The sequence below is a fragment of the Muscardinus avellanarius genome (genome assembly GCF_963383645.1).
Source record: "Muscardinus avellanarius genome assembly, chromosome: 13".
In the NCBI taxonomy this organism is placed as follows: Eukaryota; Metazoa; Chordata; class Mammalia; order Rodentia; family Gliridae; genus Muscardinus; species Muscardinus avellanarius.
The window spans coordinates 23,419,101-23,436,538 of NC_137799.1; the positions used below are offsets into that span (position 1 = coordinate 23,419,101).

The 17,438-nt window shown below is 39.8% G+C and overlaps 1 pseudogene across 1 annotated transcript; it reads left to right on the plus strand.

The window, feature by feature from the left end:
- Positions 1-332: 332 nt before the first annotated feature.
- Positions 333-802, plus strand: LOC308272129 (sodium/potassium-transporting ATPase subunit beta-3-like; annotated as a pseudogene). The gene has a single exon. The product of its transcript is annotated as a sodium/potassium-transporting ATPase subunit beta-3-like (transcript).
- Positions 803-17,438: the final 16,636 nt, after the last annotated feature.

Consider the following 17,438-nt stretch of genomic DNA (forward strand, 5'->3'; position numbering starts at 1 on the left):
TCCTCTGGTAAGAAAGAAAGCAAAAAGAAATATTGAAATGTTATCTCTAAGTCATCAAAAGCTTGGTATCAGACAAATGAGTGTTATGTGAGATTATCATTGTTAATTTTGGATAAATTGCTATAATACTAGATGTCAACCACTAAGCCAAGCATAGGAAAGAGGGATGGGGAGGGAATAGGGTGAGGATTGGGTGGGGGCTGACTGGGCAATGTGTGCATGTATGTCTACAAAAGTTTTTTTTATCCCACTATGATGTGTGAATACAGTGCACCAATAAAATAAATAAATAAATAAATAAATAAAACAGAGTAAAAGTATAAAAAAAAAAAAACCTCACAGAGTGCCCTGATGGATCATTAACAGAGCAGAAGGGTCCAGTCTATGTTGCTTGTCAGTTTCCTATTTTCTTACTTCAGAACTGCAGTGGTCTGAAGAATCCTGAGTTTGGCTATTCCAAAGGACAACCTTGTATTCTTGTGAAAATGAACAGAATAATTGGATTAAAGCCTGAAGGAGAACCAAGGATAGACTGTACTTCAAAGGATGAGAAAACAGCAACTGTAGAAACTTACCATAATCATGGAATTATAGACTTAAAATATTTTCCATATTATGGGAAAAAACTGCATGTGGGGTACCGGCAGCAGTTGGTGGCCACCCAGGTCATGTTCACATCCAACAGCACCAAGAGAGAGGTGACGGTGGAGTGCAAGATCGACGGGTCACCCAACCTGAAGAACCAGGACGACCGCGACAAGTTCTTGGGACAAGTGCATTCAAGATCACAGCACGTGCGTAGTCTGAGTAGATTCTCCACAGAATAAATGTTGTGTTGTCTGTCCTCGTTTGTATCAGCTGGACCTGCCATTCTAGAATTGTGAGGCCACCTTGGGAAAGGTGGCGTGGTACAAGACGTGGTGACATTGTGGCAAGCTGCCAGGCCGCAGCGTCGAGTGTCCTCAAGTAACTGCCTGTTGTCTCTGCTGCCCTTGAATGGTGCGCAGTCGCCAGCCAGGGACCCAGGACACCTGCTCCGACGTGCAGAATGGGGGTCTTGTCCTCTATGTGGTTTAACTGCCAAGTGTCTAAAGCTTAATGTGCTGTGCTGTGTAAATATTTTGTGGATTTAACATTGGCTAACTCATTTTGATGCCAACCAAGTTTTAGGGATGAAATGGTACCTGCCAATACCAAGTGACTTTATAACTGCAAGAAATGTGTGTGGAGAAGTTCTGTATATGAGGAGGAAACAACAGTGTTCTGAAAGTTAAAAAAAATACCCCCTCCAAAAAAGTCAAGCCTTCAACCTATCCCTTTTCCCTGATTTTTTTCTTATCACTCATCCCTTACATGTTATTTTACTTATTAATCTTGTTTATTCTCTACTTTTTCTCTACTCAAAGTTCTATAAGGATGGCTATTTTCTTTATTGATTTCCTATTACCTAGGAAAAGTACTAACAAATGGCAATTGCTTGATATTTTCTGGTTGCATAATCTCTATAATCATCATTGTAAGTGGTTATGTCCGACTCCACCAAGGATTCATATAATCAATCCCCTATTGATGGGCACATTAGTTACAGCAAATCTTTCACTACAAATACTACTCTAGTACAGGGTCAGCAAATGTTTTCTGGAGAAATATCAGCAAATATTTTCTGCTTTGCAAGGTCTCTATCATAACTACTCAACTCTGTCGCTACAACAAAAAAGTAGCCACAAACAATGAATGGCTTTGGCTCTTAGCAGGCTGGATTTACCCGACTTCATTGAATGTTTCATGTAGTGTGTGTGTGTGTGTGTGTGTGTGTGTGTGTTACTGGGGATGGAACCCAGGGGCATTCTACCTCTGAGCTACACCCCTAGCCCTATTTTTTTTTTTTTTTTTTTTTTGGTGGTACTGGGAATGGAACCCAGAGGCCTTCTACCTCTTGACTACACTCCCAGACCTATTTTTTTTTTTTTTTTCTTTTGGTGGTGGTACTGGGGTTCCTGGAAGCCCTTCTACCTCCGGTATACACTCCCACGGGCTACACTCCCAGACCTATTTTTTAACTTTTTTATGTGAAACAGTCTCTTAAGCCAGCGAGGCTGGCTCCGAACCAGCATGATCCTTCTGTCTCCGCCTCCCAAGCGCGGGGATTACAAGCGTGCGCCACCACGCCCGGCCTCCCAGACCTATTTTATATTTTATTTGGAAACAGTGTCTCACTAAGTTGCTGAGAGCCTCACGAAGTAGCTGAGGCTGGCTTTGAACCTGTGTGATCCTCCTGTCTCATCCTCCCAAGCATAGTGATAACAAGTGTGTGCCACCATGCCCAGCTCCTATTTTTTCTTCTTTATTTTGAAACAGGTTCTTACTGAATTGTAAAGGGCCTAAATTGTCAAATTGCTTTTGATAAAGATAATTGTAAATAAGTGGAACAACTGGAGCACTGATTGAAAATGTGAATATAAATTGATAAAATAACTTTGATACAATGACTTGAAAAACTTATAAATTGATATAATGACTAGTGTCAGCTAAAGCTGGATACTTATTTTTTCTGTTCGATATCAGAAGGAATACAAGGGTGCCAATAATATTTTATATTCTGATCTGAGTGTTGGCCACACATATTCAATCTGTAGTAACTGATCAACTATACATTGGTATGTTCATCTTTTATAAGAATATTAAACTTCAACATTTTATATGAAAAAAAGAGTACCATATTCCAAGGGGTAATACATATGAGAATAACTGCCTCTCATCCAATTTCCCCTCACCAGTAACGTGTTTTATTTCATTTTATATTTTGACTAATTTGGTAAGGTTAAAAATAAGTTTGTGGAATGCCAAAGTATTTTGTATTTAATTATCAGGATCAGTGAACATTTTTCTTTTATAAATTGGTTTTGGTTTTATTTTTGCCTTTTTGTGGTATTGGGAATAGGACCCACAGTGTTGTACCTTTTAGCTATACCCCCAGCCCTATTTTTGAAACAGGGTCTGGCTAAGTTACTGTGTACTGGCCTAGAACCTGAGATTTCCTGTCTCAGCCTCCCAAGTACTAGGATTACATGTGTGCAGCTCTGCACCTTGTAAATTGTTTTTACTTTATCATACAATGAAGTTTTACAAGTTTTTGCAAATAAACAAGAAAATAAAGTAATGTCATAGATACCAATTCTTTGTCTATTAATGATGTAATTTTTTTCTAGATTGTTCCTTTCTTCTTAATTATGCTTTTTTTGTTTGTTTTTGGTTTTAATGAAGTTCAAGCAGGACAGAATAGTGCATATGTAATCTCAGAACTTGGGAGGCTGAGACAGGAGGGCTGTAGGTTCCTCAGCAACTTAGTGAGACCCTGGTTAAAATAAAAAATAAAATAGGGTATAATAGGCTCAGAGGTAGAACACTCCTGGGTTCAATCACCAGTACTACACACACACACACACACACACACACACACACACACACACACGTTTCAGTTTTTACATAGTCAAATTGCCTGACCTTTGTATTGGTGTACCTATTCCTCAAAAACATTATATGGAATTACATTATACAGAATTATAGTTATTTCATTATTAAAAATATATTGTTGCCGGGCGTGGTGGCGCACACTTGTAATCCCCACGCTTGGGAGGCGGAGACAGGAGGATCGCGCTGGTTCAAAGCCAGACTCGCTGGCTTAAGAAACCCTGTTTCCAAATAAAAAAAAGTTTTTAAAAAAGTAGGTCTGGGAGTGTAACCCATAGGTAGAAGGGTTTCCAGGAACTCCAGTACCACCAAAAAAAAAAAAAAAAAAACCATACACACACACACACACACACACACACACACACACACACACACATATATATATATATATTTGTTAAACCAGGCATTCTAGTGCATTCCTGTAATCCCAGTACTTGGGAGCCTGAGACAGGAAGATCATAGCTTTAAGGACAGCCTCAGCAAGTAGTTACACTCTCATCAACCTAGTGAGACAATTTCAACATAAAATATAAAATAGACATAGGGTGTAGATCAGTGACAGAATGTCCCTGGGTCCAATCCCCAGTACAATTAGCATGTTCTCAAAAAGATAATTAAGTAGAATATCTTATTTGAATGATTAACAAAAAGTCATCAATAAACTAAAAAGGTATTAAGGCAACTCAATATGATGCATTTTGATGCTAAAATTAATATTTAATAGGAAACTTTTGAGGTAATTACTTAATATAATGACAATTTATATCTTAATGGATTAATACATCATTAGAGAAATGTATACAGGAAATATACATTGAGGTAAGATCATCTCCCTTTTTTTCTTTCTTACAGTGTGAGTATCCAACCCAGTGCCCTGCATATGCTAGGAAAGCACTGTACCACTGAGCTACTCCCCAGCCCTTGTGATAAGACTTTTCACTACCAGAAAAAGCCAGCCAGTTGGCCAAAAAGTGATTAAAAAAATATACACATATCAAGAAGATATTCACATACTAAATATATTTGTAAGCAAAATATATTCTTAGCCAGAATGTTCTTTGAGTGTATATATTTTTACTGAATATATTCATATTCACTGACTATATTCAAAAGGAAAATATTTATGAGCTATACCATCATGATGCTTAGCTTTTAAAAGCAGAACATTCCTTAAGATGCTACTCTGAAGGTAAAATGGAAATACTTTCAGCTAAAATTCACACAAATCTTTAAAGGCTGTTCAAATGAGATCCTGGTAAATCAGTGGATTTAATGGATTTGTCAGCTGGGTAGATTGATCTTTTCTTGAATTAGATGCAAAAAATGGCCTAATGCTGAAAAACTTCAGAGGTGAAAACAAGAGTATTTCCAGGGAAGGAAAAAATAATCTTGAAAAGTTTTGTTTGTTAGGTTAATCCAGATGCCAGAAAAGAATTCTTTGTGCATATTTTCAAAAGCAACTAACTGCACTGCTACATTTACTTAAGCAACATTTGGGGAATATTTTCACAAAAAATAAAGTCTAGAGTTCTTTTCCAAGCAATAAACTTTAGTTACATGAGAAATCCAATAATGTAGAGCTCTTTGTTTTCTGAAGATAACAAAAGTGACAGAACCCAAAACTATCATGAAACTGTTAAAAAAAAAAAAAAAAACCCTGAGTAATCTAAAAAGAAGTAAACTCCTTACAACAAATATGTACTGGTTTATCACTCTATTATAAATTAGATAAACTGGAAAAAGTGGTACTAATCATGATGGTGCACATCTTATCCCAAGACAACAATGACAATAACAACAATAAACTTTATGGATTAATTAAGGACTTCAAAATAAGCAAAATACTGGAAGAGGCTGAGTTTGTACTCTTTTCTTTCCCTTTCTTTTTTCTTCTTCTTCTTCTTTTTTTTTTTTTTTTTGGTATTGGGGGCTTTTCTACCTCCAGGCTATACTCCCAGACCTATTTTATACTTTATTTGGAAACAGGGTCTCACTAAGTTGCTGAGAGCCTCACTAAGTAGCTGAGGCTGGCTTCGAACCTGTGTGATCCTCCTGTCTCAGCCTCCCAAGTGCAGGGATTACAAGCGTGCACCACCACGCCCGGCTTGTACTCTTCTCAAATTCAATTATACAAACAAATGAACCAGGAAGTGAACCTGAATAAATAGGCCAACTGTAATTTTTAAAAAGATGCAAAACCAAATTTAAGGAGGGAAAGATAGTGTTTCGAACAAATGATGCTGTAGCAATTGGATGCTGTTTTGGAAAAAAAAAAAAAGAATCTCAAGCTAAATCTCATTCTTTATATAAAATTAGTACAAAATAAATTACAGACCTAATTGCAAAATCTAAAATGTGTAGGAAACAATCTGCGATCTGGAGCTAAGCACAGTTCTTACATTTAATACCAAAGGCTGAATCCATTAAGAGGAAAAACTGGTAAAATCAAAATAAAAAATGTGCTTGATAAAGGACTATTTAAAAAGAATGAAAAGATAAGATATAGGTTGAATATTTTCATAGCACATGTCCAATAAAGGAATAGCACTTAGAAGAAGAATACACACACACACACACACACACACACACACACGTGTATATATATACATATCTCAGAACTCAACAGTTAAATCTAATTAGAAAGGGGCCAAAAGATGTAAAGAAGTCAGGCACAGTGAGTATGTCTGTAATCCTAGTATTTGGAAGGGAGAGACAGGAGGACTGCAGGTTCAAGGGCAGCACAAAATATCTTAGAGAGACCTTGTTTCAAAATTTAAAAATATTAAAAGAGCTGGAGGTATACCTCAGAGATAGAACACCCATGATTTCAATCTCCAGTACTCTAAGGGGTCGGGGGGACGGACATTTCATGGAAGAGACCATACAGATGCCAAGTAAATACGTGCAAAATTTCCAACACTAGCTATTAAAGGATTCAAATTAAAACCTGAATGAGATAGCACTGACTGCACATTCACTGGATATGTTAGCATAGCTAAAATAAAATAGTGACAATTTATCAAATGCTGGCAAAGATCTAGAGAAAAACTATCATGCATACACTGCAAGTAGAATATAGTCACTCTTGCCGGGCGTGGTGGCACACGCTTATAATCCCCGCACTTGAGAGGCAGAGACAGGAGGATTGTGCAGGTTCAAAGCCAGCCTCGCTGGCTTAGGAGACCCTGTTTCCAAATAAAAAAGTATAAAATAGGTCTGGGAGTGTAGCCCGGAAGTAGAAGGGTTTCCAGTACCACCAAAAAAAAAAAAAAAAAAGAATATAGTCACTCTGGAAAAGTAGCTTGGCAGTTACTTAAAAAACTAAGTATGAGCCAGGAACATTCATCTGTAATCTTAGCAACTCAAGAGGCTAAGACAGGAGGACCACAAGTTCGGGGCCAGCCTGAGCAACTTAGCAAGATCTTGTCTCAAAATAAATAGAAAGGGCTGGGGATGTAGCTCAGTGGCAGAGCATGCCTAGGTTCAGCCCCCAGTACCACACATACGAAAAACCAAACATGCAATTAATATTCCTGGTTATGTATTTCAGAGAAATTAAAGCTATGTTCACTACAAAACCTGTGCATAAATGTTCATAATTGCTCTATTTGTAAGAGTCAAGAACTAGAATTAGCCCAGAGAGCTCTCAATAGATGAATGATTAAACAAGCTACCATACACCCATGGTCTACTCTGCAATAAGAGGAACAAAATACCGATAACCCAGCGACCTCCATGAATCTCCAGGGAATTATGCTGCACACACAAAAAGTCCCAAAAGGTTACATACTGTACTTTTCCATCTATCTAATATTTTAGTTTTTCTTTTTCCTGTGTATGTGTATGAGGGGCACAGGGGATGGAACCCTAGCCACACCCCCAGCCCAATTTTATTCTTTTATTTTGAAACAGGGTCTCACTAAGTTACAGAGAGCCTCACTAGGTTGTTGAGGCTGGTTGTAAACCTGAGATCCTCCTGTCTCAGTCTCCCAAGTACTGGGATTACAAGTGTCCCCCACCACACTTGGCTTAATATTTTATTATTACTTTTTATTTTTTGGTGGTACTGGGGTTCCTAGAAACCCTTCTACCTCCAGGCTACACTCCCAGACCTATTTTTTATACTTTTTTTTTTTTTTTTTTTGGTGGTACTGGGGTTCCTGGAAGCCCTTCTACCTCCGGGCTACACTCCCAGACCTATTTTTGCATTTTTATTTGGAAACAGGGTCTCCTAAGCCAGCGCACGGGGCTAGCTTCGAACCTGCGCGATCCTCCTGTCTCTGCCTCCCAAGCGCGGGGATTATAAGCGTGCGCCACCACGCCCGGCTATACTTTTTAAAATTTGGAAACAGGGTCTCTTAAGCCAACGCGGATGGCTTCGAACTTGCATGATCCTCCTATCTCCGCCTCCCAAGCGTGGAGATTATAAGCATGCACCACCATGCCTGACTTAATATTTTATTTTTAAATGAAATGTTCATAAAGGGAGAAAACCAATTAACGGTTTTTAGAGGTTAGTGATTGGATGAGGAGGTCAGGTTGGTGGTGGAGGGGCTGCTAAAAACAGGAACCTAAACAAGTGATAAAACTGTATTGAATACAGCACAGAAACACAAATAAGCAACAGTGATAGAGAAATATGCACAAAATTGGTGGACTGTACCAATATATTGGTTTTCTAGGGCTGCTATAGCAAAATACCAGACTGGGGATCTGAAAGAGCACACATTTCCTCTCATACAGATCTGGAGGCTAGAATTCCAAGATGAAGGTTATAAGCAGGTCTGGTGACTTCTGCAGCCCCTCCTTCTCTCCTTGAATTGTTGATGGCCACCTTTTCACCAAGCTTTTCTTCTGTCTACCCGCCCTTAACATTTCTGTTTCCTCTTATGATACCATGAGACTGGATTAGGACTCACCCTAATGGCCTCATCTTAATCACGATTTAAAGATCCTGCTTCAGTAAGACGCTGTAGCACATGCTTGTAATCCTAGTACTTGGGAGGCTGACAAGGGAGGATCATAGGTTCAATGCCAGGCTCAGCATCTGAGTGAGACCCTGTTCCCAAATAAAATTAAAAAAAGACTGGAGGAATATCTTGGAGGCAAAATGGTCCTGGGTTTAATAACCAAAGAAATGAAAATTAATTAAGTAATTACTTTTTAATTTTAATTTTTTTTGTTTAGGACTATTGTATTTTTTTACCTTTGGTTACTTTCTGAATTTTATAGACTTTCTTTAATGAACATATACTAATTTTCTTTTTTTTTCTTTTTTTCTTATAAATTTTTATTGGTACATTGTAGTCATACATCTCAATGGGGAAAAAAAAAAAAAAAAACTTGTGGAGATATACATGCACACATCACCCAATCAGCCCCTACCCAATCTCTAACCCCTTTCCTCCACCTCCCTCCTACCCATGCTTGGTTTCCTGATTGACTTTGATATGTTTAAGTACATCATGTGCTTTAAAGAGTTTCCCTTATCCTTCCTCTTTTCCCCTCGGATATGTCACCTTTATTGCTCTTCTCTAGGGTTCCTACTTCATCTAGAGTTCCTCCTGTAACCCATTTCTCCCTAATATTTTGCACATTTAAAAGCATCTGATTTATTTTTGTTGTTGTTGTTGTTGACATTTAACTGTAAATGCCATAATTTTGTTCTCCCTAATGACTGGGCAAAATTCCATTGTGTACATATCCCATAGTTTTGAAATCCACTCATTTGTTGAAGGACATCTTGGCTGGTTCCACAGTTTGGCAATGGTGAACTGTGCAGCTATGAATATGGTTGTTCATGCATTAGTTTGGAATTTTGGTTTTCAATCTTTTTGGTAGATACCCTGAGGTGGTATTGCTGGATGATATGGTAAGTTCATTTTCCTTCTTCTGAGGATCTTCTATATATTCTCCAAAGTAGTTGTATCAACTTGTAATCCCACCACCAATGTATTAGAGCTTCTATTTATTAGAGCGTCTATTTCTCTACACTTATTCCCACTTCCTGAAAACCTGAAAGCCAGAAGGTAACTTTGACAAGATGATCCACTCACAACCAATTTTTTTTAATACAAGTCACTTGCATCTGGAAATCTGCTGAGATTACGAGAATAAGCAGCAGCTTCTAGTGCTTCCTGGCCACACAGCTGAAGAAACTCACTGGCCCTTTGCTGTGGAGTAGGCCCCTTTTCCAGGCCTGCCACACAACAAGCTCCGGGCCCTGCCTCGATGACTCCAGACCCGGCCTGACTGCGCGGCAGGCTCTGGGCCCGCCTCATTGGCTCCAGACCCGGCCTCACACCAAGACAGGCTCCGGACCCAGCTTCGCTGGCTCCAGACCCGGCCTCTCCGTGCAGTGGGCTCTGGTCCCTGTCACTGTGGTCAGGATGTTTACAGAGGTTCCCATTTTTCCCTCCATATATATTTTAAGTAGAAGTAAACAGCACGTCATTTGCAGAAGCTGGGAGCTCAATTCCCTAGCAGCAATGCATTTTATCTCCCCACTGAAAGCAGAGTCTCACAGCCTCACCATGGAGAGCAGGATCCACTGCTCCAAGCACACCCTGGCCCCCAGTACAGCACAGAGGAGCGTGGCAGCCATGAGCTGAGGTCTCCTGGGACACCTGGCACAGCAAGCCAGCTCAGCAATACGGGGAGGGCTCCCTCCAACTTGCCCCAGATATTTTTCTTACATAGTATGTTGTCCAGAATTCCTGCACATGTGCAGCATGAGCAGTCTACTTTGGGGGAGATTTTTTCAAGAATTCAAGGTGGACTGGATCTGTCTGCCTCTCCCAAATACTGGCCACCACCACTGCCGCTATCTTGGTCCGTCTCCGTGAAACTTTTTCCTACATAGTATGTTGTCCAGAGTTCCTGAGCATGTGGGGCAGGAACAGTCTACTTTCTGATCTCTTCTGGGATATCCCTCCAAAAATCACTTTTCTTGCAGGGGCAGGCACCATGCTGCCATCTTGCCTCTAATTCTACCATTTTCCACTCTCTCTCCAGTATCTCAGATAGGAAGTCATAACTGGAAATGTTTCTGTATGTTGTCCCAATCAGCTATTAAATCAAAATCTGTTGTCCAGGGTTTCTCAGAGTGATGCATGTCCTATTCAGCCACGGCCAACCGTCACCCCTGAGGCTGTGGTCGCCACTACAGCTGCAAAGAACCTTTGCATTTGGGGAATTGTCTCAACCCTGTAACCATTAAAGAAATCTGGGTGGTCTCTGAAGTTGAAGAACAGCTAAAGATAAGCTACTACCATCTATCTTTCCTCCCTTTTACAAAATAGAGATAGTTGCCAAATAATATTATAATTTAAACCTCCCTGACGGGGCCACATGTCTCCGTCCCCCAGTGCATACTGTGGCCATACTTGGGTGCAAAAAAAAAAAAAAAAAAAAAAAAAAAAGAGCTTTCTTTAGCATTTTGGGATCAAACTTTTCCCAGTTTTGGAGAACACATCTGAGTGGAGATCCGGCACTTACTTTGGATTGCTGGGATCCCCCTTGAGAGAGAAAGGGTATGGTTTTAGTGGCCTGTCTGGGCAAGGTCGCCCACCCTTCCCAGAGCTTCCCACTCAAAAACCACTTAGTTACCCTAGCATTTAGGATATTGCTGGAATCCCACTTAAGAGAGAGAGAGGTCTGCGTGCCCTTTCTCTGTCCGGATAAAGTTCCCTGCACCCCTAAAGTTAGTGGCCTAGCCAGGGTGTCCAGCTGGAACCGCATAGAGCAGTTAAGTGGCATTACTGTCCACCAGAAAGCCAGTGCAAACTTGAAGTTGTAGCCACCTCCCTTCTGCTTGCAACCGAGCTTTCACTATGCCTGTCCTTTTTCTCAATGAGGGTTTCTAACTAAAAATACTGCTATTTTCAACAAAATCTTATTAATTTGCTTCCCTGAAAATATTTTCCAATTTCTGAAGGGCCTAAGAATCCCAAGCCACCAGCGGTCGGGTGTGGCCTCCTCCTGAGCTTCCTCCTCTGAGGGTTTCCTTATACAAATGGAAGCTGTAACTGCCTGTTGAATGCCAGACAATGCCTCCTGGGTGCGGCCCTTACCCTAGCAGACCTGCCTGTTATTTGGTTGAAACTTCTGACTTTGGCTTTTTCTTGAGCTCTTGGAGAAGCTTACCCATTTAGGCTTCCATTAGCTGCTGGGGACTACCAACTGCCATAGTCCACAGACCAACAGGGTGCACGTGGCCACAATTGCTAATGGCCACGCTTCCTAGACCCTGCCGCTAAAAAAAAAAAAAAAGCTAGCTTTTCACCCTAGAACGTGTTTCAAACTACAGAAAAAAACTCACTACCATTTTAGAAATAGGTGCTGGCTGCGTAGATTTAACTTTGTATAGGGCTTTTAACAGAGTACCCCATCTGTGATGTGGGCAGACTGGATGGGCACTCATTGAGCCTATCAAGCCTACGCTATTTAAAGGGTTAACTTCTTGGAGGGGATTAGACCATGGGCTAGTTCCTTGGCTGGGGGTTCCCACAAACCAAAATTGCCTCCCAGATGCCGGAAGATCAACAATCATTCTGGGGGAACTACTTATCGCTCCAGGAAGGCACATAACTTTTGGGGTGCAGTGGTACCAGGATCACCGGCGAGATGCCCTGGAATTCACTTTCAGAGATGCCGTGATGCAAAGGCTGCTCTCTAGCTGTTTTAAAGCTCAACAGCTGAACAGCTAGAGCTAAAACTGCTGCTACCCACCAACCCACTGGCCAAAAAGTCCCGTGAAAAGTACAGAGCCACGGGCTGCGCATTGCCCCAAGACGTTGGGCACCAAATATGGTAGAGTTTTAGCGCCCTTAGAAAGAGGGAAAGCTGGAGCTTAGTTAGTAAAGCACCATGCCACAGACTGACATAGTGGGATGACCCGAAACAAAGTCAGCCCCGCGTGGGCGCCAAATATGTTACGGTGAAATATGTTACAGTGTGGGAATGTTAAGGTTTTGGGGAACTGTCCCCAAGGACCCCTGTAAGGGTTCTGAACACAATTTCCCTCAAACCACAACAAAATCCAAAAAAGCCCAAAACAGAAAAACCGTGGGTTCTTGTCCTGAGCTAAGGGTCAATACACTTTAGCCTGGATTCTTGTTGTAGATTTAAAGAAGTTTATTAAAAAGATAGAAATACAGAAGATAGTCACAGCCCCATGCCAGAATGGCATTGGGTGGGGTGGTCCGAGCCAATTCACCACCCCACAAATGTTATTATTAGAGGATACTGGGCAAAATTTGGAAGGAACTTTGTATTCTATCTTACAAGTGCAAACAAATTTCTATTTCTCAATAGCAAACACACACACACACACACACACACACACACACACACACACACAGAGGACAGGATTTTCAACAAAATTAGATGATAAGGAAGCTCCAGGAACACCAAATAAGTAACCAGAGCTAAAACACCCACAAAAATAGGATCAACAATTGGGCAGATAAGGGGAAGAAAAGGAAAGTTCTAGTGATTATAAAGAGATAGAAAACAAATTTTCCAAAACTACCCTCAAAGCCAGGCATGATGGAGTATGCCTGTAATCCCAGTACTCAGGAGGTGGAGAAAGTAGCATTGCAGTTCGAAGTCAGCCTCAGCAATTTAGGAAGGCTCTCAATAACTCAGTGACACCCTGTTTCAAAATAAAATAGGGCTAGGGGTATATCTTGGAGGTAGAATGCCTCTAGTTTCAATCCCCAGTACTACAGGAAAAAAGGAGGGAGACAGGGTAGCGCACACTCGTAATCCCTGCACTTGGGAGACTGAGAGGAGGATGGCAGTTCACGGACAGCTTCGGCAATTTAGCAAGGCCCTTTGCAACTCAGTGAGACCTTGTTTCAAAATAAAGAATAAAAATTAGGGCTGGTGGTATATCTTAGAGGTGGAATGCCCCTGGGTTCCATCCCCAGTACTGGAAAAAAAAAAGAATAAAGAAAAAGGTCCCATTTAAATAAATTTTATCTAAGTACAACCAATAAAGTTTCTCAGTTTCTGGAAAAGACTGCAAGAACATGAAGACCTACTAAAAGATCTTGGGGGAAAAAACAACAACTGTGGAACTAGAATCCAAATCAACCAAAGAGGCTTTTGCTGGGATACAGGAGATATCCAAAAAGGCCCATCACAGAGAGTACAGAGAAGGCTGCAAAAAAGGCCACATTTTTTATGTTAAAATGTAATATACAATCTGAGAAGGGCAGAAATAATAAGTGAACATCTTGCTACTCATCAGCAGAACATACTTATGTAACCAGGGACCTGATCAAGATAAAGAACATTGCTGGCACCTGGGAAGCTTCTACTTTTTCTTTCCTTGACCCTAATCCTCCAGGGTAGCCACTATCCTGCGTCTACAGAACAGACGGGTTTGCATATCTGGGGAGTATACACATGTGGAAGTGTACAGTATGATCTCTATCTGGCTTCCTTAGCTCAGCATATATGTACAAGACTCATACGTACCACTGGTACAGATGCAGGCTACTCACTCTCATTCACTGCTCACAGTATTCCAATGCATCAAAAGACCAACATTTGTTTTTACCTACTTTGAGTCAGTTTAATAATGTTGTGTAACAAACCACCCAACATTTAGTAGCTTAAAACAACAATTTCTTAATTCTCACAAATGTCTGGGTAATATGGACAGCTTGTACCCTGACTTTACCTGAACTTGTCCATGGTGCTACTTTTTATTAGACGAAGGGCAGCTAAGCTAGAAGGTTAAAGACAACCTCACAGACACATTTTACAGTTAATTTTGGTCTTCAGCTGGGACACCCTGCTTGCCCTCCATGTGGCACTCTTGCTCCAGGACTTCTTTAGATAGTGGTCTCAGGGCAGTAATCTCCTAGTGTGTGAGCATCTATTAAGCCTCTGTTGCACAAAGCTTGCTAAGAGCCAATTGGCTAAAGCAAGTCATTTGGCTAAAATCAGATTCACCAGGAAAGGAGACAACACAACATACTAGTTGTAATTTACTTGGGGCCATCAGTATAACACTATCACATACTAGGTAATTTGGGCAGATTTTAGTTCTGGGATATTACAAATAGCACTATTAACATTTAGTACATTTATTTTGGTGAGTATATACTTTCAAGTAGAATTATTGAGTCATAAGAAATGTATATGTTTAGCTTTAGTAGATACTGCCAAATCGCTTTCCAAGTTGCTGGTACCAACTTATATTTGCATACCAATTTACACTTCCAATAGCAGTGCAGAATTCCTGTCACTCTATATTCTCACAACACTTGGTATTTTTCATCTTTTTTCATTTAGCCATTCTAGAGAAAATACAAGGATTCTTTACTTTAAAGTTGAGTGGCTTGTTTTTTGTACTACAGATGGAACCCAGGGGCATTCTACTTTTAAACCAGACCATCAGCCCTGTTCATTTTGAAACAAGGTCTCACTAAATCGCACCTACTGGCCTGAAACCTGCAATCCTCCTGCCTCAGCCTCCCAAGTACTAGAATACCAGAACTAAGGAAAGGCAGAACACACCCAGTTGCCCCCTCTTTTTAGTGGAGAACAAATTATATTCTAAAATAGAAAATAGACTCAGTATTTTCCTTCCTTCCTTCTTTTTTTTTTTTTTTTTTTTTGAGATGTGATCCTATTGCCTTAGCATCCCAAGTAGCTAGGACTAGAGGCATGAGCCTCCACCCCCTGCAAGTGGCCATATTTTAAAATATTTCACATAAGTTAACAACGGAGAACTTCAAACTAGGAAATCTACCCTCACTCTCATCAAAGGAAACAACTCCTAGAATACAGATAAATCCTTCTATTTTAAATATGAACAAGAGAAGAGAATGAGTCTCACCCTATAAAAAGGTACTGTGAGAAGATTAAAACAAATCAAACAACATCAATAACCAAAGAAGGCACTGGTGAACATACACACACCCACGTGCACACACACTGCCCATAAAACAAATGAGAACTATAACACAGTGCTTCAAAACGAATTACAGAAAAATGATAAAAGTTGTGAAAGAACAGAAAAGTTAAAAAATCAGACTAGCCAGATAACAAGACAATGTACAAAGAAAAATTACAGAGTTCAGCATGCAATAGAATAGAAAAAGGCCTCGGCCAATGCATAGTAGAACAAACCTGTAATCCCAGGTTACTCAGGAGCTGAGACAGGAGGATCACAGGTTCAAGGCCAGCACAGAGTAACTTAGTGAAACTTTGTTTAAAAAAAAAAAAAGGATGCCGGGCGTGGTGGTGCACACTTGTAATCCCCTTGCTTGGGAGACAGAGACAGAAGGATCAAGCAGGTTAGAAGCCAGCCTTGCTGGCTTCAGAGACCCTGTTTCCAAATAAAAATAAAAAGGATGATGGTGTACCTCAGAGGTAGAATGTCCCTGGGTTCAATCACCAGTACCAAAAGAAATAGAAGGAAAAGGAAATAAATAAGGTTCTCAAAAAGGAAATCAAAACTAGAAGGAACAAAAGACTTAACAGGTATAAAAAGGAAAGTGCATTGAAGGAACTGCAGGATAAAGGGAAAATATATAAATAAGGCAAATGCAAAAATAAGATAAAGGGGAAAATGCATAAATAAGGCAAATGTAAAAACTAAGATAAAAGTAATTTGAAGAAAGGTATAAATGTAAAAGATAAGCTAAGAACAGCCAACATATGTATAAAATATGTATAACAGGAGATCACCTTACAAAAAAGAAAATAATAAAAGAATATTAAAAATTTGTAAATGATGAAAATATAAATATTTAGGTCAATATAATAAAAATGCATTTTATATCTGGGAAAATTAACAGAGACCAACACTGACTGTTCTAGTAAAATTAATGGTATGTGTGTTACTGGGTATTGAATTCAAGAATCAAGGACATTCTACCCTTCAAGCTACACTCTCTGCCCTTTTTAAATATCTTTTTTTTTTTTTTAATTTTGAAACAGGATCTCACTAAATTGCTAAGGCTGGCCTCAAACCTGTGATTTTCCTGTCTCAGCCTCCCAAGTATTGAGATTACAGGCATGTACCAGCATGCCTGGCTATTAGCCTTTAAAAATGAACAAAAAAGTCCTTTCGGCATCTGGGCAAGAAGATAAATTACTTACAAAAGAAAAAAAATCATCTTGGTATTAGAATTTGAGAACACATTTTATCAAAATAAAACTGATAAGTGGTAAAACAAGTTTTACAAGTTTTTCTCAAATGTGAGAACTAAACAAACAAACAAACAAAAGTTGGGCATGGTGGTGCACATTTGTAATCCCAGTAGTTGGGAGACTGAGGATCACAGGTTCATGTCTAGACTCAGCAACTTAGTGAGGTCCTCCGTAACTTAGTGAGACAGTGTTTCAAAATAAAAAATAAAATAGGGTTGAGGGGTATAGTTCAGAAGTAGAATGTCCCTAGGTTCATTCCCTAATACCAAAAAAAAAAAAAAAAAGAAAAAAAGAAAAAGAAAAGGAAAAGAGCTGAGGTAGAAGGAAGGGCTACCAATATGGAAGAAAGGAAGGAATTGGGGGCAGGGTAGATGTGGTCAAAGCATGATAGAGATGCATGTATGGAAATGTCATGGTGAAGCCCATTATTTTTGTAAAAGGTTTGTAAATAGCAGGCTGAATCCAGCCCACTGCCTGGTTCTATAATTAGTCTTAACTGGAACACATCTGTGTGAGTTCATTTCCATACTTTCTGTGGCTGCTTTTGAGATGCAGTGGCACATTTAAATAACTATGACAGAGACCTACAACCGGTAAACCTTAAATAATTACTTTTGGTCTTTCACAGAAAAAGTTTGAGAGATAGTTTGCCAATCCCTGCAAGAAAGTAAAATTTTCAAGATACTTGAGGGAAGAAAAGTACAAGTATCTTTTATTTTGCTAACCTGGTCTTCAAGTATAAAAGCTACAAATGAACCACTTTACATATAAAAGCGAGGATCTGATCAACTTCA